The 23519-nt window shown below is 39.5% G+C and overlaps 1 protein-coding gene across 1 annotated transcript in view; it reads right to left on the bottom strand.

Annotated features, from left to right (window-relative positions):
- The window catches only part of ARHGAP44 (Rho GTPase activating protein 44), a 261012-nt gene that overhangs the window by 204817 nt on the left and 32676 nt on the right, over positions 1–23519 (bottom strand). The window lies entirely within an intron of this gene.

The raw sequence follows: 23519 nt of genomic DNA, 5'->3' as shown, positions 1-23519 counted from the left end.
TCATTGTCCAGCTTTCACATGGATATGAGGTGAATGAAAATACCATGGCCTGGGTCAAGTGTACCTTAGTTCTCAAAGTGACATCTTTGCTTTTCAACACTTTAAGGAGGTCTTTGGAAGCAGAGTTACCCAATGCAATACATCCTTTGATTTCTTGACTGCTGCTTCCATGGGTGTTGATTGTGGGTCCATGTAAAATGAAATCCTTAACAACTTCAATCTTTTCCCCGTTTATCATACTATTGCTTATTGGCCCAATTGTGAACATTTTTGTTTTCTTTATGTTGAGATGTAATCCATACAAAGGCTGGGGTCTTTGATTTTCATCAGTAAATCTTCGAGTCCTCTTCATTTCTAGAAAGCGAGGTTCTGTTACCTGCATAGCACAGGTTGTTAATAAGTCTTTCTCCAATCCTGATGCCTCATTCTTCTTCCTACAGTTCAGCTCCTTGGATTATTTGCTCAGCATACAGACTGAATAAGTATGGTGAAAGGACACAACCCTGACGTATGCCCTTCCTGACTTTACACCACACAGTATCCCGTTGTTCTGTTCAAACAACTGCTTCTTGGTCTATGTACAGGTCCCTCATGAGCACAATTTAGTGTTCTGGAATTCCCATTCTTCACAATGTTATCCATAATTTGTCATGATCCACACAATCAAATGCCTTTGCACAGTCAATAAAACACAGGTAAACATCTTCCTGGTTTTCTTTGCTTTCAGCCAAGGTCCATCTAACATCAGCAACAATATACCTCATTTCACGTTCTCTTCTGAATCCAACTTGAATTTCTGGAGGTTCCATGCTGATGTACTACCGCAACCACTTTTGAATTATTTCCAGCAAAATTTTACTTGTGTGTGGTATTAATGATATTGTTTGATAATTTTTGCATTCTGTTGGATCACCTTTCTTTGGAATCGGCACAAATATGGATCTCTTCCAGTCGGCTTGCATAGACGAGTGACCACCTCCATCACTGCACCCATTTGTTGAAACATCTCAACTGGTATTCCATCAATTCCTGGAGACTTGTTTTTAGTCAATGCCTTCAGTGCAGCCTGGACTTCTTCCACCAGTACCACAGGTTCCTGATCATATACTGCCTCCTGAAATGGTTGAACGTCGACCAATTCTTTTTGGTACATGACTCTGTATATTCCTTCCACCTTGTTTTGATGCTTCCTGTGTCATTTAGTAGAATTCTTCATTATTGCAACGCAAGCCTTGAATTTTTTCTTCAGTTCCTTCACCTTGAGAAATGCCGAGCATGTTCTTCTCTTCTGGTTTTCTAACTTCAGATCTTTGCACATTTCATTATAATACTTTACTTTGTCTTCTCAAGCCGCCTTTTGAAATCTGTTCAGCTCTTTTACTTCATCATTTCTTCCATTTGCTTTAGCTGCTCGACATTCAACAGCAAGTTTCACAGTCTCTCCTGACATTCATTTTGGTCTTTTATTTCTTTTCTATCTTTTTAATGACATCTTGCTTTCTTCATGTATGATGTCTGTGATGTCATTCCACAACTCATCTGGTCTAGTGTTCAGTGCATCAAATCTACTCTTGAGATGGTCCCTAAATTCAGGTGAGATACTCAAGATCATACCTTGGCTGTCGTGGACTTGCTCTAATTTTCCTCAGCTTCAACCAAGATATATCAGTGAACGAAATAGATAACAACCTCTGTCTCTGGGGACTTTGCATTACAATGCGGGAAAAAGAACTTACTACACATGTAGAGTTAGTCGAGACAAATGCCATGGGGGAAAATATAAAGCAGGGGTGTGTGGAGTGTCATGAATGCTAAGGCAGTGGGACTGCGACTTTAAATAGAGAGGTTAAGGGAGGTTCTATCAAGAAAGTGGCATTTGAGTGAAGACTTAAAAAAGGTAAGGGAAGAATGCATGAAGGTATGATGTGAAAAACATTTCAGAGCGAAGAGCTAGCGCAAAGGCCTTTAAAGTGGGACTATGTTTGAACATGATTATGAACAATGAAAAGGCTACTAGTTTGACCAAATGTGACAGTGATATAACCAAATGATCACCACCCACAATTAGGGATTATAATAGAAGCTAGGTACTATGTTTGAAGCTTAAAATCAGGTGGGAGACCAGAGGAGGAGGCTTAGACACATATATGTGGAGATAAATAATTATGCAATGTCACTGTGCTAGGAGTCAAAAGAGACAGCGAACAGACAACAAATGCTATAGGAAGCCAAAATCAGGAGGATTCCTGGAAGTCTAGGAACATCGGAAAGGGCTTCAAGAGTGATTGTGGACATACTCCGGGCCTTGGAGAATAAGGCTCGGATACCCACGGGAAAGGGAGTCACTACATCAAGAAGAAATGGCAAGAATAAACATAATGAAATAGAGGTAAGAATGGCAGGCCAGTCTGCCTAGGTGAAAAGTGCGATGTAGAACCAACCGGTAAACCAGGTGCTGTCCAGTGGGTTCTGACTCATGGTGACACCACGTGTGTCAGACTAGACTGTGCTCCACAGGGTTTTCAATGGCTGGCTCTTCAGAAACAGACGACCAGGTCTCTCTTCTGAGGCACCTCTGGGTAGACTTATACCTCCGACCTTTCGGTTAGTAGTCAAGCATGCTAACCACCCGCACCACCCAGGGCCTCCTTGACAGGAAACACAGTTAAGGTAAGAATTGGCAGGTACTTTGGACCCTGGGGCCCCCGCAGCTTTCAGTTGAGTTCCACCTTTCAAGGAACAGTTAATACCTATCCTATATAAACTATCCCAGAAAACAGAAGTGAAAGTTGCCTGACTTATCTAATTAGACTAAACCTTGAAAACTTCATTCCCAAGCCACATAGGAATATAAGAAAACAAAGCTACAGGCCAATTTCACTTACAGATGTGACAAAAAAATCTAAAACAAAACATTAGGTAACCAAATACAACTATATATAGTAAAAATCTATCATTATTAGCAGTGTTTGTCACAGGAATGCCAGGATCTATCAGCTTCTGTACTGCATTTACAAAGTAAAGGAGAATTATCACAGACAGCATTTGATACAATTAAACATCTACTTATGATTTTTTTTTCCTTAAAAAAATGAAAACACTCATGGAAAACTAGGATAGGAGGGAAGTTCTTATACTTAATAAAGTACCTGTACATGAACCAAAAGCCTAGAGCAAGTGGCAATCAAAGGCATGACACTCAGTGTCTACTCACCTGCGGCAGCAGAAGAAAAAGGAAAGAGGGTCAGCCACAGGAGGGTTACAGAATGTTCGGCTAACTGCCTCCATGAACAACTGCCTCCTCTGCCATGAGACCAGAACGGGATGGTGCTCAGCTACCATCGCTGAACATTTTGATCGATGATTCCACAGAAAAATCTTGACCAAAAAGGAAATAAACGTGGACTAGAATTTCAAATTCTCATGGAATTCAGACTTCCTGGCGCCAACGAGGGTGGATAAGCCGTGAAACTATTGCCCTGAGGAAATCTGTAAACCTTAAACTGAAACAATCCTCTGAAGTCATCTTTAAGCCACGTTGTTATTGTTAGGTGCCATGGAGTTGGTTCCGACTCATACTGACCCTATGTACAACAGAACGAACCAAAGTTTAGCTTAATTAGCAAAGAATGTTTGCCTTGAGTATTGTGCTCTTTTAAAGAATTACCTATATGTGATCAAACTGAAAATCAGCAACTAAAACAGTTGGATGAGAAGTTTAGGGAGCACTGAGTTTATGTTAATTTGGAAAAAGATATCAACACAGATGGTACAACTTAAAGACGTAACCAACGTCACTGATTTGTACACATATTGTTGAATTGGTGTATGTTCTGTTGTGTACATTTGCACACACACACACACACACCTGGAACAAATATTATACTTAACAGGAAAACTGTAGGAGTCTCATTATCAGTGTTATTTAACATGGTCTGGAAGTTCTGACAAATCTAGAGAAAGAAAAAAATGTAAGGCATGAAATCCATTGAGTCAATTCCAACTCATAGCGACTCTATAGGACGGAGTAAAACTGCCCCATAGAGTTTCCAAGAAGCGCCTCGTGGATTTGAACTGCCCACCTTTTGGTTAGCAGCTGTAGCACTTAACCACTACACCACCAGGGTTTCCATAAGGCATAAAGGAAGACATAAATCTATCACTATTTGTAGATAATACGTTGACCTATATGATATTGCAGATTTTGTAGGCCAAAAATGATTATCAATAACTTCATAAGGTTCAATCTGAAATTAAGGAAAGCTAATACAAAACAATTAGAAACAGTAAGAGACTCCATTCAAGGCTGCTGATAGAAATGACAAAACATCGATATAACTACTCTACGCCAGCAAAATTCAAGCATAAACTGTAACATAATATCGTTCACAAGAGCAATATAAACCACGAAATACACAGAAATTCACTTAACCAACAGATTAGATCTCTATGGAGAAACGTATTAAACTATAATAAAGACAGAAAATGATTTGCATAAAAAGAATAACGGCCATGAAGCAATTAGAAGCAGTGGACTGGACGTACACAAGGCATCGTGGATAGAGCTGAAAATCAGTGAAATAAAATAATCATCTAGAGTACAATACAATTCACTTAAATTAAGAAATCCAAAAACAATATACATTTTATAAGAATAAAAACCAGCTGCCATTGAGTCGATTCTGATTCACAGCAACCCCGTAGGACAGACTAGAATGGCCCCATAAAGTTTCCAAGGAGCAGCTGGTAGATTCGAACTGCCAACTTTTTGGTCAGTGGCCAAGCTCTTAACCACTGTGCCACCAGGGCTCCTGGTGTACATACTAAGTGTACATCCAGTCCCACTGCTTCTAATTGCTTCAATTTATAAGAATACATACAGACAAAAGAATTGTTACTATGAGAAAGAAGAAAAAGATATTAAATGAGAGAGCAGGTTTACACAGATCAATGATGATGGTGTGCCATGACCCAAGAGGTAAGACTGACTCAACTCTGTACTGAAGATCCAATAAGTAAAGGAAATAATGTCTTTGGACATTATCTGATACATAAAGAGCACCAACCTGTTTTAAAGTAGTGACTGGGTATTAGGAATCAGGGAGAAGAAAATGCATTCAAATTGATATTTAGCAAGATTCATCTGGCATTGCTGACTATATATAGAAGACTGAAGTTGGGAGAGAATATTGACAGGGACACTAATAAGAAATCTGTTATAATTGCATGAGCTCATAAGGGCCTGTTGGAAAGACTGGAAAAATAAAAACGGTCAATTTTAAGGGATCACATCAAGAAAGAATCGAGAAAAATTTGTAACTGAATGGGAATGGTGGGGGCGGAAAAGCCCAGGACGACTCCAAGCATTCTCGTCTTGGTGTCTGGCACCTAGGACAGAAATAGAAAACTCTGGAGATGGGGCCAGGATGATAAGTTTGGTTTTAGGAATAGAAAATTCAGTACAATGTGTTGCTGGAGCCAAAATGGCCAATAAAATTAAAGAGCACTGGAAAATAAAAATACAATTATCTCCTTGAATAAAGCCATGGTCCAATTACAAAGAGAACAAAAGCGGCTCAAGTTACTACATCCAAGAAAATACAGGAAAAAGACTTAAAGAGAAAGAACAGAGAAGAACAAATCAAATGATTAAGCCAAATGACTGGCTAAGCTTCCTTACGAGACCAGACTGAGTCTGCAAAGAAACAGGCTAAGAGGGAATATAAGAGGATTGCAAAATAGCCAATCTGAGAAAACTAGAGATATCTCTTGAATCAAAAGTATTTATCAACAAAATATTCTAGAATGAACAGAAAGAACTCCTTCAAAGAACAGTGCATACAGCCACGAAATGTGTTAGCCCCACTGGCACTGGCCATAGGTGGAAGACGCAAATCTAACACTCCCAAAGTCATACAATCACTATCCGCTGAGTGCCTTCTATGTGTCCTAAATCATGGTGGGCACTGAGGAACACAACGACGAGTTAAAACAGACATGGGCCCTCGTGTCATTAAAAAGAGTAATCCAATAATCCTACGAATGGATAAATATTTGGAAACTATTTTTAGCCCTTCAAAAGGAAAGAAACCCAGTTATAAACATAAAATAAGAGAGCCTGACTGTCTTAGTTACCTAGTACGGCCATAACAGCAATATCACAAGTAGGTACCTCTAAAGAAAAGAAGTTTATTTTCTGGAGTCTAAAAGTCCAAATAAGAGTCTTGGCCATGTAGATTCCTTCTGGGTGCCTCTCTCCCAGTTACTGGCATCTGCCAGCAATCCTTGGCGTTCCTTTGCTTGTAGACGGGTCCTCGCATGTGTATGTCTTTCCCCTGTGTCTCTGTGTCTATTGTGTTTTCTTTATAACTCAAACAAACAAACAAAAAAACCAAACCCAGTGCCGTCGAGTCAATTCTGACTCATAGCGACCCTATGGGACAGAGTAGAACCGTCCCATGGAGTTTCCAAGGAGCGTCTGGCAGATTTGAACTGCCGACCCTTTGGTTAGCAGCTGTAGCAATTAATCACTACGCCACCAAGGTTTCCCCCTTTATAACTCAGAAGTGATTAAGTTTAGGACCTAATTGTTGTTGTCGGGTGCCGCTGAGTTGATTCAGGCTCATAGCAACCCCATGTGACAGGGTAGATCTGCCCACAGAGTTTTCTTAACTGTAGTCTCTGCAGAAGCAGATCACCAGGTCTTTCTCCCTCAGAAGTGCTAGGTGGTTTCGAACCCCAGCCTTGCGGTTAGCAGTAGGGCACATTAACATAACAAAAAAACCTATCTCAAAACAGGATTACATCCACAGGTACAAGGGCCAGGACTTCAATACATATTTTGGGAAAAACGATTCAATCCATAACACTGACCTAAACTGGGGTCAAGTGCTATGAAAGATCTTCGCCCAGAAGTGATACTTCAGCTGAGATCTGAACCTCTGTGGGATGGCAGAGACCAATGCAGGCAGAAGGTAGAGCAATGCAGAAGCAAAAGGAGGAAGGTAAGAAGGCAGCCAGACCATGAAGACCTTTACATGGAAGTATTAAGGTTTTTTGTCATTATCCTTAGAGCAATGGGCAAGCACTGAAAGACAGTAGTTTGAGGATGATGTCACATTTGTCAAGGGTTTCTGACTCATGCAACTGGATGAAGCCAGTGCCGTCGACTGGATAGATGGTGGTAATAGCAGACACTAATATAGGCAAGCCCAGAAGACCAGCAGGGCAGAGGATAACAATTAGGTCTTGGACATGTTGAAGCTGAGGTACCTTTGAACATCTAACTGGAGACTTCATGCTAGGTCAAGCCACCATTACTTCCTTTCTAGACATTAGCCTCCTGAGTGGTTTCCCTGCTTCCACTCTTCCTCTCTACTGTTTATTCTACATAGAGCAGGAAGAGTGACCTTTTAAAAACTGTACGTCAAATCAAATTACTCCTTTGCTCAAAATTCAAACTTTTTCCCATAGTGTATAAGACCCTGTGGATCTTCAGATGGTCACTGAAGATAAGGACATGAGGAATTTAAATAGGGAGAGATTATACAACAATCCATGAGGAAATCCAATATTTAAAGTCACTATAGAAGGGAAACCCTGGTGGTGTAGTGGTTAAGTGCTACGGCTGCTAACGAAGAGGCTGGCAGTTCAAATCCGCCAGGTGCTCCTTGGAAGCTCTATGGGGCAGTTCTACTCTGTCCCATAGTGTCGCTATGAGTCGGAATCAACTTGATGGCAGTGGGTTTGGGGTTTTTTTTGGTACAGAAGATAAGCCTCCATAGGTGGTGCACATGGTTAACACGCCAAGCTACTCACCAAAAAAGTTAAAGGTTTACATCCACCCAGAGGGCCCTAGAAGAAAGGCCTGGTGATCTACTTCCAAAAAATCAGCTATTAAAAATTCTGAGGCACAGTTTTCTACTCTGACACATGTGGGGCTGCCATAAGTCTACGCTAATTTGATAGCAACTGATTGCTGGTAGAGGACAACCCTGCAAGGGAGACAGGCGCAGCCAGAAAAAGAGGAAGAAACCCAGTAGAAGGTGTCTCACTGAAGCCAAGTGGGGGGACGCATTTCAAGAAAAAGTGATCAACAGTGCTGAATGCTGCTGAGAAGGCAAATACAAAAGTTTCAAAGATGTTGCCTAGATTTAGCAATATGGAGGGTAACCTTACCGAGTGGTTTGATAGAGTGATTTGGGTAAAGCGATAGAGCCAGACCCAGATGAGAATGGGGTATAGAGTGAATGTGTGACAAAGAAATGGAGACAGTGAATATAAACAGTCTTTCCAAAGTTTGGCTATGAAAGAGAGGAGAGGTAAGTGGCGGGGGGAGGGGAGCAGAAGGAAGGTCAAGAGAGGTTTTGTTGTTGAGAAGGAAGTGACAGCATGTGTTCAAATACTGATGGAATAAACAACTCAAAAGAGCAGTTGAACATACAGGAGAGAGAAGGGATACTTGACAGTGTAATAAGGTTTGGGAGGAGATGAGACCCAGAACACAGACGGATAGGAAGAAGCGAGAAAGGATATCTCCTCTATTACAACAGGTGGGAAGGAATACGGGAAGGTTATAGGCAGTCTTTAGACTTCATAAACGAGCCCTGGTGACGCAGTGGTTAAGTGCTCAGCTGCTAACCAAAAAGGTCGGCAGTTCAAACCCACCAGCAGCTCCATGGGAGAAAGATGTGGCAGTCTGTTTCCATAAAAATTACAGGCTTGATGCAAAAACCAAACCAAAACTACAAGAAATACTAAAGGGAGTTCACTGCTTAGACAATCAATAATATCAGATATCAACCCAGGACTAGAACACAGGACAGGGCAACCAGATGTCAATACAGATAGGGAAATCACAAAAATAAATCAAGATAAAAAAAGCTCAAAACAGGGAAACAGCGATGTCATTATGCAAAGGAAGATAACATTAAAACAATAAGGACGGACTAAAAAATGTAGTCACAGACTTTCACATGGAGAGGAAGTCAAGGCGATAGAAAGAAATAAAACTAAGGTTTAAACTTAGAAAACTAAGGGTAAGTATTAAGGTAACCACAAAGGAGACTAACAATCCTACTCATCAAAATAAAATACAAGAAAAAATAAAGACTCAGCAAAAACAAAATCAACAACGAATAAGAGGAAAAGACAATATATAAACTACTCAGCACAAAAAATTAAGTGGGAAAAAGAAACTGTCAACGACATGTAAAAAAAAGACATAGAAATAACAGCACTAAACTCATACCTATCCATAATTACACTGAATGTAAATGGACTACATGCACCAATAAAGAGACAGAGTGTGGCAGAATGGATTAAAAAACACAAACCGTCTATGTGGAACCTACAAGAAACACACCTTAGACTTAAAGACATAAACAAACTAAAACTCAAAGGATGGAAAAAAATACATCAAGCAAACGACAACCGAAAAAGAGCAGGTGTGGCTCTTTTCCTGACAAAATAGACTTTAAAGTTAAATCCACCAAAAAGAGTAAGAAAGGACACTATATAATGATTAAACGGACACTTTTATACCACTATACCAGGAGGAAGTTGACTCGACGGCACTGGGGTTATACCAGGACATAACCAAATTAAATATTTATGCACCCAATGACAGGGCTACAAGATATATAACACAAACTCTGACTTCACTGAAAAGTGAGCTCCACAGTGATAGTAGGAGATTTCAACACACCACTTTCGGTGAAGGACAGGACATCCAGAAAGAAGCACAATAAAGACACGGAAAATCTAAATGCCACAATCAACCAACTTGACCTCATAGACACATACAGAACACTCTACCCAACAGCAGCCAAGTATACTTTCTTTTCCAGCACACATATAACATTCTCTAGAATAGACCACGTATTAGGTCATAAAGCAAGCCTTAACAGAATCCAAAACATCAAAATATTACAAAGCCATCTTCTCTGACCATAAGGGCATAAAAGTAGAAATCAATAACAAAAAAAGCAGAGAAAAGAAACACTTGCAAACTGAACAATACCCTGCTCAAAAATGACAGGATTATAGAAGACATTACGGATGGAATAAAGAAATTCACAGAATCCAATGAGAATGAAAACACTTCCTATCAGAAACTTTGGGACACAGTGAAAGCAGTGCTCAGAGGCCAATTTATATCAATAAATACACACATCTAAAAGGAAGAAAGGGCCAAAGTCAAAGGATTATCCCTACAACTTGAACAAAAAGAAATAGAGAAATGAAAGAAACCCTCAGTCACCAGCAGAAAGCAAATAATAAAAATTAGAGCAGAATTAAATAAAATAAAGAACAGAAAAACAACTGAAAGAATAAACAAGACCAAAAGTTGGTTCTTTGAAAAATTTAACAAAATTGATAAACCACTGGCCAAACTGACAAAAGAAAAACAGGAGAGGAAGCAAATGACCCGAATAAGAAATAAGATGGGTGATATCACAACAGACTCAACCGAAAATAATTGTATCAGATTTCTACAAAAAATTGTACTTCGACAAATTTGAAAACCTAGAAAAAACGGATGAATTTCGAGAAACACACTACCTAATGAAACTAACACAAACAGAAATAGAACTAAATAAACCTATAACAAAAGAAGAGACTGAAAAGATAATTTAAAAACTCCAAAAAAAAAAAAAAAAATCCCTGGCCCAGATGGCTTCACTAGAGAGTTCTATCAAACTTTCAGAGAAGAGTTGTTAACACCACTACTACTAACGGTATTTCAGAGCATAGAAAAGAACACTCCCAAACCAGCATATCCCTGATACCAAAACCTGGTCAAGAAACCACAAAAAAAGAAAATTACAGACCAATATCCCTCATGAACTTAGATGCAAAAATTCTCAATAAAATTCTAGCCAATAGAATTCAACAACATATCAAAAAAAAAATTCACCATGACCAAGGGGGATTCATACCAGGTATGCAGGGACGGTTCAACATTAGAAAAACAATCAATGTAATCCATCGTATAAATAAAACAGAAGAGAAGAACCATATGATCTTATAAAATGAACCAGAAAAGGCATTTGACAAAGTCCAACACCCACTCATGATAAAAACTCTCAGCAAAGGTAGGAATAGAAGGAAAATTCCTCAACATAATAAAGGGCATTTAAACAAAGCCAATAGCCAACATCATCCTAAATGGAGAGAGTCTGAAAGCATTCCCCCTGAGAACAGGAACCAGACAAGGATGTCCTTTATCACCGCTCCTATTCGCCACTGTGCTGGAGGTCCTAGCCAGAGCAATTAGGCTAGAAAAAAGAAATAAAGGGCATCCAGATTGCTAAGGAAGAAGTAAAAGTATCTCTATTTGCAGATGACATGATCTTATACACAGAAAGCCCTAAGGAATCCTCAAGAAAACTACTGAAACTAATAGAAGAGTTCAGCACAGTACCAGGATACAAGATAAACATACAAAAATCAGTTGGATTTCTCTATACCAACAACAAAAAAAATAACAAAGGGGAAATCACCAAATCAATACCATTTACAGTAGCCCCCAAGAAGATAAAATACTTTGAAATAAATCTAACCAGAGACATAAAGTACCTACACAAACTACAAGACACTACTGCAAGAAACTAAAACAGACCTACATAAGCAGAAAAACATACCTTGCTCATGGATAGGAAGGCTTAACATTGTAAAAATGTCTACCCTACCAGAAGTGATCTACAGATACGATGCAATTCCGATCCAAATTCCAATGACATTTTTTAATGAGATGGAGAAACAAATCGCCAAATTCACATGGAAGGGAAAGCGGCCCTGGATACGTAAGGCATTACTGAAAAAGGACAACAAAGTGGGAGGCCTCACATGACCTGATTTTAGAACCTATTATACCACCACAGTAGTCAAACAGCCTGGTACTGGTACAACAACAAATAGATAAAGACAATGGAAAAGAATTGAGAATACAGACATAAATCCATCCACACAGGAGTGGCTGATATTTGACAAGGGCCCAAAGTCAGTTAAATGGGGAAAAGATAGTCTGTTTAACAAATGGTGCTGGTATAACTGGATACCCATCTGCAAAAAAAATGAAACAAGACCCATACCTCACACCTTGTATAAAAACGAGCTCAAAATGGATCAAAGACCGAAATATGATACCTAAAATGATAAAGATCGTGGAAGAAAAAATAGGGACATCACTAGGAGCCCTAATAACATGGCATAAACAGCATACAAAACATTACTAACAACGCACAAACACCAGAAGAGAAACTAGATAACTGGAAGCTCTTAAAAATCAAACAGCTATGCTCATCCAAAGACTTTACCAAAAGAGTTAAAAGATTACCTACAGACTAGGAAAAAGTTTTTAGCTATGACATTTCCAGTCACTCTAAAATCTACGTGATACTGCAAAAACTCAACTACAAAAAGACAAATAACACAATTAAAAAATAGGCAAAGGATACGAACAGACACGTCACTAAAGAAGACATTCAGGTAGCCAACAGATATATGAGGAAATGCTCACAATCATTAGCCATTAGAGAAATGCAAATCAAAACTACAATCAGATTCCATCCCACTCCAATGAGGCTGGCATTAATCCAAAACACACAAAATAATCAATGTTGAAGAGGTTGTGGAGAGGCTGGAACACTTACACACTGGTGGTGGGAATGTCAAATGGCACAATCACTTTGGAAATTGATTTGGTGCTTCTTTAAAAAGCTAGAAATAGAACTACCATGCGATCCAGCAATCCCACTCTTTGGAATATATCCTAGAGAAGAACCTTTACGCAAACAGATATCTGCACACCCATGTTCATTGCAGCACTGTTTACAACAGCAAAAAGATGGAAGCAACCAAGGTGCCCATCACTGCAGGAATGGAAAAATAAATTACGGTATATTCACACAGTGGAATACTACGCATCAATACAGAACAGTGATGAATCTGTGAAACATTTCATAACATGGAAGAATCTGGAAGGCATTACGCTGAGTGAAGTTAGTCAGCTGCAAAAGGACAAATATTGTGTGAGACCACTATTGTTTGAACTTAAATAGTTTAAACAGTGAAGAAATATTCTTTGATGGTTACAAGGGTGGGGAGGGAGGGAAAAGGGTATTCACTAATTAGATGGTAGACAAGAACTATTTTAGGTGAAGGGAAAGACAACACACAATACAGGAGAGGTCAGCACAACTGGACTAAACCAAAAGCAAGTAAGTTTCCTGAATAAACTGAATGTTTCAAAGGCCAGCGTAGCAGGGGCGGGGGTTTGGGGACCACAGTTTCAGGGGACACCTAGGTCAATTGGCATAATAAAATCTATTAACATCCTGCATCCCACTTTGGTGAGTGGCATCTGGGGCCTTAAAGTCAAGCAAGCAGCTATCTAAGATTCATCGATTGGCCTCAACCCACCTGGAGCAAAGGAGAATGAAGAACAACAAAGATACAAGGTAATTTTGAGCCCAAGAGACAGAAAGGGCCACATAAACCAGGGGCTACATCAGCCTAAGACCAGAAGAACTAGATGGTGCCTGGCTACAACTGATGACTGCCCTGACAGGGAACACAACAGAGAACCCCTGAGGGAGGAGGAGAGCAGTGGGATGCAGATCTCAAATTCTCGTAAAAAGACCACACTTAATGGTCTGACTGAGACTAGAAGGATCCTGGAGGTCATGGTCCCCAGACCTTCTGTCAGCCCAAGACTGGAACCATTCCCAAAGCCAACTTTTCAGACAGGGACTGGACTGGACTATAAGGTAGAAAATGATACTGGTGGGGAGTGAGCTTCTTAGCTCAAGTAGACACATGAGACTATGTGAACAGCTCCTGTCTGAAGGGAAGATCGGAAGGCAGAGGGGAACAGAAGCTGGCTGCATGGACAGGGGAATACAGGGTGGAGAGGAGTGTGCTGTCTCATCAGGGGGAGAGCAACTAGGAGTATATAGCAAGGTGTATACCAATTTTTGTATGAGAGGCTGAATTGATTTGTAAATTTTCATTTAAAGCACAATTAAAAAAAAAGATCACAGCCTTGAAAACCCTATTGGGCAGTTCTACTCTGTTTTATGGGGTTGCTATAAGTCAGGATCAACTCTATGTCAACGGGTAGACTTCACAGCAAGAAATTAAGATCACTTCCATCCATCTAATAGTTTCAAGGTGGCAGAAGTTTGAGAAAAGAGAAAAAAATACTATAGTTTTGGAGAATGAAGGAACATGCTAATCTCATTCAGAGGCATCAATGGGTGCCCATTTGAGGAAGGTGGTGAAGAATTCATAGCAACACCACCCTGCCTTATTGAGTTACTTTCTCCAGCAGGGTTTATCTCCTCCACTGGAGACACAAAGATAACGGGAGCATTACAAGAGGGTGTGATGGTTAGCAAGTTGAATAGAAGTATTACAGCAACTCAAAATTCTTAAGTTATCCCCCCCATCCCATGCTCATTAATATATAGGTAATAAAGCATCTGTCATTTCAACAACCTTCACATGTATAGTTCAAGGGCATGCACTATGTACATCATGTTTTTCAATCATCACCCTTAAGCATTCCAGAATTTTTTCATCACCCTTAACAGAAGCTCAGTATCCCCTTAGCACTGAACAGTCATTCCTTTTATCATAATCAGCAATCACGTCCTCCAAGAAACATGCTGTTGGGGATGGTCACTGTCAAGAAAGTCTGACGGTAAGAGCCTAATACTACAGTCTATACTCAGCTGTAAATATTACCAAGGCAGATTTCTGAGCTAAGAGACTCTGCAGTGAAAGAAGGTAGAAAGCAAAATGACAATGCAGCAGATAAGACGAAAGGTCTACCTATACCACCGCCATCTTGATAGTTTAACAAAGCAGTCTGTCCAGCACTTCTTGTTGGCTGCGACATCATTTGTGAGGGCAGAACAACTGCCCCTCCCTAAGTCCAGCCTCAGAGTCTGATACACACCATGGGAGGGGGAGGGTGGTGCAGTAACTAGGCAAGAGGGCAGCCAGAACCAACATTTCTTTATTCAATGGATCTCCTTCCCCGCTGAAAACAATTGTTTTTGTTCAGCCATCATCAGTTCCACTCAAGGTATAAAAAGATGGGACAATTGTATCCTGGTTTGCAAATGGTTTGCATTGTAGACTTGGTATCTTTCCATGAATAATTAACAGCAAGGGTTTATTAGGTAAACTATGGCCTTACTATGGAGGTTTATGCTCCCTAGACCTCTTGGAATTGAACTCCCTGAGGCCTTGCAGTTTTAACCCAGACAAACACCAATTTCTCTTCTAAGCCAAAGACAGTCATTCACAATCTATTGCAGGGGTCAGCACTCTATAGCCTACAGATCAAATTGGGCCCACTGCCTGTTTTTATACAGCCCATAAGCTAAGAATACTTTTTACATTTTTAACCTATTGAAAAAAAAAACTCAAAAGTAGAATAACAGTTTGTGACAAGAAAATTAGATGAAATTCAAGTATCAGTGTTCTTCACTAGTTTTACTAGAACACAGCCATGCTCATTCATTTCCCTATTACTGTGGCTGCTTTCACATTATAAGAGCAAAGGTGAATAGTTCCAAAAAAAGACAATATGGCCCACAAAGCCTAAAATATTTACTATCTGGCCCAATACAGAAAAGTTTGCCGACCCCTTACCTATTGTAACCCTTCTTGACCAAATTCAAGCTCAGGCTCTCAATCCTTCAATGGACATCCAAGCAAACCGTCAATCAACTGGAATCGGTCCCCAGACCTAATGAAACTTAAGGGCCATCCCAGTGCCAGGACCTCGGGTATCTGAGCGGAAACTGGAAATATGGTTTTCAGATCTTCTACCGTTACTGTCAGAATAATCCTGGAAGCTGACAAGCAAAAGCAAAAGGGCTAAACTGACCTTTCCCTATAGTATGTCAGTCAAACCATAATACAAGCTGAGCTATTTTTTCAATAAGCAGCACTGTGAACATGAAATCATAAAGGTTCTGATTCATATTGCTCAGAAAATATGCTAAAGGAAGGAAAGATAATGCTCTTCTTCCCATCTTTTGTTCTGTCTGTTTTCTTTAGTTGGTACTTTGAAATCAGAATTTGAGGTCAACTGTCTGATACCTACTGGCATAGCTCTCAAGGCCAAGCAAGGCCAACAAGAGCTATTGCCTAACAGTGATGGCCTATCCAACTCCTTTGAGTCTCTTCTACAGCAAGGAGACTGGCTTTCTAACACTGCATAATACACACAGCAAAAAATTTCAATATACATCAAATGAATGAGTTGACTGAAATGAACTCAGGTGCCTGCACAAACATAACAATCAAAATTTACTGTACTCAAGACACGTTTACAACTCTTGGTGAACAACCTTCTGAGCAAACAAACAAAATAATCTCTTTGAAACCTCAGTTTCACTGTGAATGCTGTTCTCTATAACCAACATCTAGGTAAAGAGAAACCCCTGAAGACATCATATCCTTTCCCATCGTATCACCATACCTAGTTTTACATTCTGATTGTCTCTAAGCCTTATTGACTTGTGCAACTGTCCCGTCTTGGCTCATGTCAGATTTGGCCAGTGCCTCCTTAGCCAACAGTGTAGTCTCCTCTTAACTCAGCTGTTTGTTCAAATATACCCTAAATCTTCCCAATCGGTGAGATTGTCATTACTGCCAGACATCTTCCCAAATGCCTAACTCCAATCTGATGGGCATAATTGGGAAGATCATAAAGGTTATGGCAGCTAACCACAGCTATAAACCATGATGGCATCTTCCTCTTCCACACAGCCTTCTCAAGGGTTTTAGATCCAGGTTTCAGAGCCTCTGACTATCAGCATAAGGGAAGGAAACAAAGATTTCTCTCCCCAGGGTCATGCATTCTCATGCCCTCAATGACTATTGCTCTGAGATAACATAAAATCTCCACCATTCAATCCTCTTTCCCAAGCTCTATCTCCTAATTCTAACTGCTTGGTAGCTTGGCGTAGTGGTTAAGAGATTGGCTACTAACCAAAAGGTCAGCAGTTCAAATCTACCAGCCATCCCTTGAACTATGGGACAGTTTTACTCTGTCCTATAGGGTCACTATGAGTTAGAATTGACTCGATGGCAACAAGTTCGGTTTTTTGGGTTTTGGTAGCCATGTCTACTTGGAAATGTTATTGCCACCTGACTTACACTGTACAGTGCCTCAGTGAAGGTACTCTATGGTCTGTCTCTCTCACTAGTCCATATGTTCCTCAAGGATATGGTCCACCTCATTAATTTTCACAATCCCACGACAGTCCCAAGCACACAATACAGGCGCAACAAGAGTTTATCAGATCTACTTTCCGGGTCATAACACAGAAGTAAATCCTGATGAAATACTCCCCACTTACCATAAGCTGTAACTTTTTTACTTTTACATTTTTCAGTTGAAGGTTTTAAAATTCTACTATTCAATATTGGGTGGTTACAAAAGAATATTTAAAACATTTAAAAGATGGGTAAAATGAAACAGAAAAGGGAGCCTAAAAATGATCCACATATGCCATGAATTGATTTGTGAAAAAGACCACAATACAATGGAGACAAGATGAGTTTCTCAACAAACGGTGCTGGACATTTGACTGAAAAAAGTGAAACTGACCTTAGGTTGCACCGCACTCCAGTATTCATCTGAGGCGGAGGGTGGACCTAAATAAAGTCCCTGGGTGATCAGGCTGTTCACACTCTTGACTGCTAACCAAACGGTTGGAGGTTCAAGTCTATCCAGAGGTCCCTTGGTAGAAAGGCCTGGTGATCTACTTCCAAAATATTAAAAATATTAGCCACTGAGAATGCTATGAAGCACAGTTCTACTCTGACAAGCACAGAACTGTCACTATGAGTTGGAGTTAACTGGACAGCAACTGGCTTTTTTTATAGCCCTAAATATGAAAGGTAAAATAATAATGCTTCTAGAACAAAGCACAGAATATAATTTTTTTCAACAGAAATAAAAACTATTAACCATAAAAGAAAAAAATGACAACTTGAACTTCATCAAAATTAAAAACTCTGTTCATCAAAGGACATCATTAAGAAAATAAGAAGGGATTTCTGGCCAACGTGGCACCATCGACAGAAGCACCACGCCATCCCTCCACAGTAAAGACCCGAAAAGCTAAGTAAAATACAAATGTCATTCCTGGAACCCAACGTGCCAAATAAAGAGATAGAGAACTCAGCCAAGCACCAAACGGACTAAGAAACTGACAGAGGACAGACAGCAAGGAGAGATACATGCAGAGAGCCCCATCAGCTAACGCAACACAGATCCACCATCTTGGACTTCAGTCAGGGATCGGCAGGCAGGGAGCATGGGAAAGCAGCTTCGTGGAACTCCCGCTGGAGACAGAGCACGCAGTAACCAGCAATACACACTTCCCCATCCCCCATTCTCTCCCCGCTGCTCTACTTCCAAGCTTCCTGGTTTGCTGCGGTGGCATGGCCAGCCGGGAAGTGTAGCATCCATGCCACTTAGATTTGCCCCACCTATGTCGGAGATCAGAGGACAGGGAGTATGGGAAAGCAGCTTCAGAGAGTTCCCAGCAAGAGACAGACCACCCACTGGACCTGCCCTGCCGCACCATAGCTGAATAACTGCCTCTGCCCACTGGAAAAGGGCCGAAAAGTATCGTGTCTACAGACAAGCAAACAACAAAGAATGCACAGCCTGCCTACTCAGACATAACCAAATAAAACAAAAAAGCAGGATTAAACAATCAAATCTACACCCAAGAAATGAAGAAAATAACTACTGAATGTCCTGAAGACAGTAGACAATATCAAAACACAAAAAAACAGGGCAGGATGGTTCCAGAAGACATCCAAAATAAAACACCAGATGACCTTCCAGTAGAGGAAAAGGCACTAGAACTACCTGACAGGGAATTCAAATCTCTAATATTCAGAGCAATCTAAGAGTTGAAGCAAAAAGCAGGCAAAAATAAGAAAAAAATAGACAAATATTGAAAAGGCAGACAAATTCATGGAAAATACAGACAAAAAATGGAATAATTCAGGAAAGTAATACAGGAACAAAATGCCAAAATAAATTCACAACTAGAAATCATACAAAAACAACAATTAGAAATCCAAAAGATAAACAACAAGATTTCAGAAATGGACAGTGTCACTGAAGGGCTGATGACCAGGTTTGCAATGACGGAAGACAGAATCAGTGAAATTGAAGACAAACACTGTGTTTGAGGAAAAATCTGAAAAAAGAACAAAAAAAAAAAAATGAAGAAACCTTGAGAATTACGTGGAATACAACCAAAAGCAAAAATTTACGAGAGATCAGAGTTCCAGAACAGGGAAAGAAAACAGAAAACACAGAGAGGATCAGTGACAGAAAACTTCCCTAACATCATGAATGATGAAAAGCTGACCATCCAAGAAGCTCAACAAATCCCATATAGGATAGACCCCAAAAGAAAAACATCAAGGCATATCATAACCACACTCGCTAAAACCAAAGACAAAGAAAAAATCCTTTGAGCAGCCCGAGAAAAACAAAAAGTCACATGCAGAGGAGAAACAATAAGACTAAGCTCTGATTATTCGGCAGAAACCATGCAGGCAAGAAGGCAACGGGATGACATATATAAAACCTTGAAAGAAAAAAATTGCCAACCATGACTAATATATCCTGCAAAACTTTCATTCAAATATCATGGTGAAATTAGGACATTTCCAGCAAACAGAAATTAAGGGAATATATACAAACCAAACCAAACTCACAAGAATTATTAAAGGGAGTCCTTCGGTCTGAGAACAAACAACATCAGACCACAGCCTGAATCTAGGATGCCAGATTGTACCAGCTGGGTATCAACCTAGGAAATGCACTCTCAAGGCCTATCCAAAACCAAAACAATTGCAACAGGGAACCAGAGGGGTTAAAATCTATAAATGACAGTAACGTCAGAACAATAAAAGAGGGAATAAACAGTACAGGCATAGAACTTTCTAATGGAGAGGAAGGCAAGGTGATACCAAGTAATAATAGACTGGTTCAAACCTAGGAAGATAAGGGTAAATTTCGAGGTAACCACAAAGAAAGTTAATAAACCTACTCATCAAAATAAAGGAAAACATAAAGTCTCAATAAAAACAAAATCTACAAAAAGAAAAGAAATGAAAAAAAAATCCACAAACAAAAAAGGAACTCAGCACAGGACAGTAAGAGGAACAAAGAAAACGTTAGCACCACAAAAAAAAAGCACTATAAAATGACAGCAGTAAACTCAACGATAAACAACAACGATGAATCTGTGAAGCATCTCGTAACATGGATGCATCTGGAGGACATTATGCTGAGTGAAATAAGTCAATCACAAAAGGACAAATATTGCATGAGACCACTACTATAAAAACTCATGAAAAGGTAAACATACAGAAAGAAACAATATTTGATGGTTATGGCGGGGCAGAGATGGAAAAACACTTAATAGACAAAAGATAAGTGGTAACTCTGGTGAAGGGTAAGACAATACATAATACTGGGGAAGCCAGCACAACCTGTACAAGGCAAGGCCACAAAACTCGAAGGACACACCTAAACTCCCTGAGGGACCGAATTGCTGAGCTGAGGGCTGTAGGGACCATGATCTCGGGGAACATCTAGCTCAAACAGAGTTTATAAAGAAAATGTTCTACATTCTACTTCGGTGAGTAGCATCTGGGGTCTTAAAAGCCTGCGAGCAGCCATGTAGGATACTCCACTGGTCTCACCCCTTTGGGAGCAAGGAATAATGAAGAAAACTAGAGACACAAGATAAAGGTTAGTCCAAAGGACTAATGACCACATCTACCACAGCCTCCACCAGACTGAGTCCAGTACAAATAGATGGTGCCCAGCTACCACCACTGACTGCTCTGACAGGGATCACGACAGAGGGTCCTGGACAGAGCTGGAGAAAAATGTAGAGCAAAGTTCTAACCCACAAAGGAAGACCAGACTTGCTGGCCTGACAGAGACTGGAGAAACCCTGAAAGCATGAGAGCATGGACCCCAGACACCCTTTCAGCTCAGTCATGAGGCCACTCCTGAGGTTCACCCTTCACCCAAAGATTGAACAGGGCCACGGAACAAAGCAAGACTAAAGGGTTGCACCAGCCCTGGGGCAGGGACTGAAAGACAGCAGGGAACAGGGAAGCTGGTAATAGGGAACCCGGGGTTGAGAAGGGAGAGTGTTGACATGTCGTGGGGTTGTTAACCAATGTCATACAACAATGTGTATACTAATTGATGAGAAACTAGTTTGTTCTGTAAACCTTCATCTAAAGTTCGATTAAAAAAATTTTAATAAAAAAAGAAAATGAAAAGGCAAGCAACGACTGGCAGAAAATGTTGGTAATAACTTAAAAAGAATTTATATCCAAAGTATGTATAAAGATCCCCTACAAATCAACAGGAAAAGGTAAAGAATCCAACTTAAGCATGGGGAAAAGACTGAACAGGCACTTCACAAAAGGGGATATCTGAAAGTCCAATAAGCTCATGAAAAGGTATCCAACATCATTAGTTGTTAGTGAAATGCAAATTAAAAGTACAGTGAAATGTAACTACACACCAGAGTGATGAAAACCAAGAGGACTGACAATAGTGACTGACAATACTGATGAGCTGAAATTCTGATTGTAAATCAATATGGACAGAAGTGACATTATAAATAGATTGAGTCTTCCAATGCATGACTACAATTTGTCTCTCTACTTATTTAGGTCTTTGATTTCTTTCACCAGTGTTTAAGTTTTCAGCATACAGATCCTGTACATATTTTGTTAGACTTATCCTTAACTATTGTTTCCTAAATTTCAGTTTTAATTGTTCACTGCAAGGTGCGTATAAATACAATTGATTTTTGTATGTTGACCCTGAATCCCCAGACCTTGTTAAATTCACTTACGAGTTCGAGGAGCTTTTTGTACATTGCTTAAAGTAGCTTCTATAAAGACAATGCCATCATCCACAAACAGGTACAGTTTTGTTTCCAATCTATATGTCTTTTCTTTCTTTTCCTTGCTTTACTGTGCTGACTAAGATCCCCAGCACAATGGGACATCCTCAACTTGGCTACAATCTTAGAGGAAATGCATTCAGTCTTTAACCATTAAGTGTGATGTTAGCGGTAGGTTTTTTGTAGATGTCCTTTTTCACATTTTGTTAATCTCCTTTATCCAAGTTTGATGAGACATTTTATCATGAATCAATTTTGAACTTTGTCATATGCTTTTTCTGCATCAATTGATACAAGCGTATGGTTTTTCTTCAGTCTGTTAATATGAGAGTTTACATTGATTGATTTGTGAATGTTTGATATATATTCCTAGAATAAACCCCACTTGGTCATAGCGTATTGTTCTTTTTATATATTGCTGCATTTGCTTTGCTGATATTTTTTAGAAACTTACAAATATATTCATGAGACCTATTGGTTTATAATTTCATTTTCTTGTACTGTTTTTTTCTGGTTTTGTTATCAAGGTAATGCTGGCCTCATAAGACAGTTGGGAAGTATTCTCTCCTTCTGTTTTCTGAAAGAGATCGTGTAGAATTATTATTATTTCTTTAAGTGTTTGACAGAATTCAGCAGCAAAACCATCTAGGCCGAAAGTTGTTTGTCCGTCTGTTTGTTTGAAGAACTCAGTTTCTTTATTCAGTTATCTGTTTTTTCTTTGGTGGGTTATGGTAATCTGTGGCTTTCAAGGAATTGGTATATTTTTTCTAAGTTGTTTAACTTATATATATCGAGTTGTTCACAGTATTCTTTTTTATCCTTTCAGTCTCTTGTCAGGTCTGTAGTGATATCACCTCTTTCCTGACATTAGTATTTTGTGTCTTTTTTGTTTTCTTTAGCCAGGTTGGCTAGTGCTTTATTACTTTTATTTATCTTTTCATAACGTCAGCTTTTTGCTTTCAGGACTCTATTGTTTTTCTGTTTTCTATTTCATTAATTTCCACTCATCTCTTTATTACTCCTTTCCTTCTGCTTGATTTGGGCTTTTGTTCATCTTTTTCTATTTTCTTAAGATGAAAGTTTACGTTATTAATCTGAGACCTTCTCTTCTAGTACAAGCATTTAATAATCTTAATTCTCCTCAAAGCACTGCTTTAACTACATGATATGTTGTGTATTCACTTGGGTTCAGCTCAAAATATTTCCTAATTTCCCTTGAAATTTCCTCTTTGACCAATGGATTATTAAGATGTGTTGTTTAACATTTGGTATTTTCCAGCTATTTTCTGTTGCTGATTTCTAGCTCGATTCCATTATTGTTAGAGAACACACTATTATTTCAAAATTTTAAATTCAGTAAGTATTATTTTATGGCCCAGGATACATCCTACCTTGCAGAATGTTCCATGAGTACTTAAAAAGACTATGCATCCCACTGTTGTTGGGTGGATGGTTCTATAAACACGAGCCTTCTTCATTCTACAGTTCCCATTTTTCAATCCACTCCATATACTGCAGATAAAG

This window comes from Loxodonta africana, chromosome 18 (genome assembly GCF_030014295.1).
Source record: "Loxodonta africana isolate mLoxAfr1 chromosome 18, mLoxAfr1.hap2, whole genome shotgun sequence".
NCBI classification, from domain to species: domain Eukaryota; kingdom Metazoa; phylum Chordata; class Mammalia; order Proboscidea; family Elephantidae; genus Loxodonta; species Loxodonta africana.
Note: the sequence above shows the minus strand (reverse complement) of the source record. Positions and strands in the feature narration are given on the sequence as shown.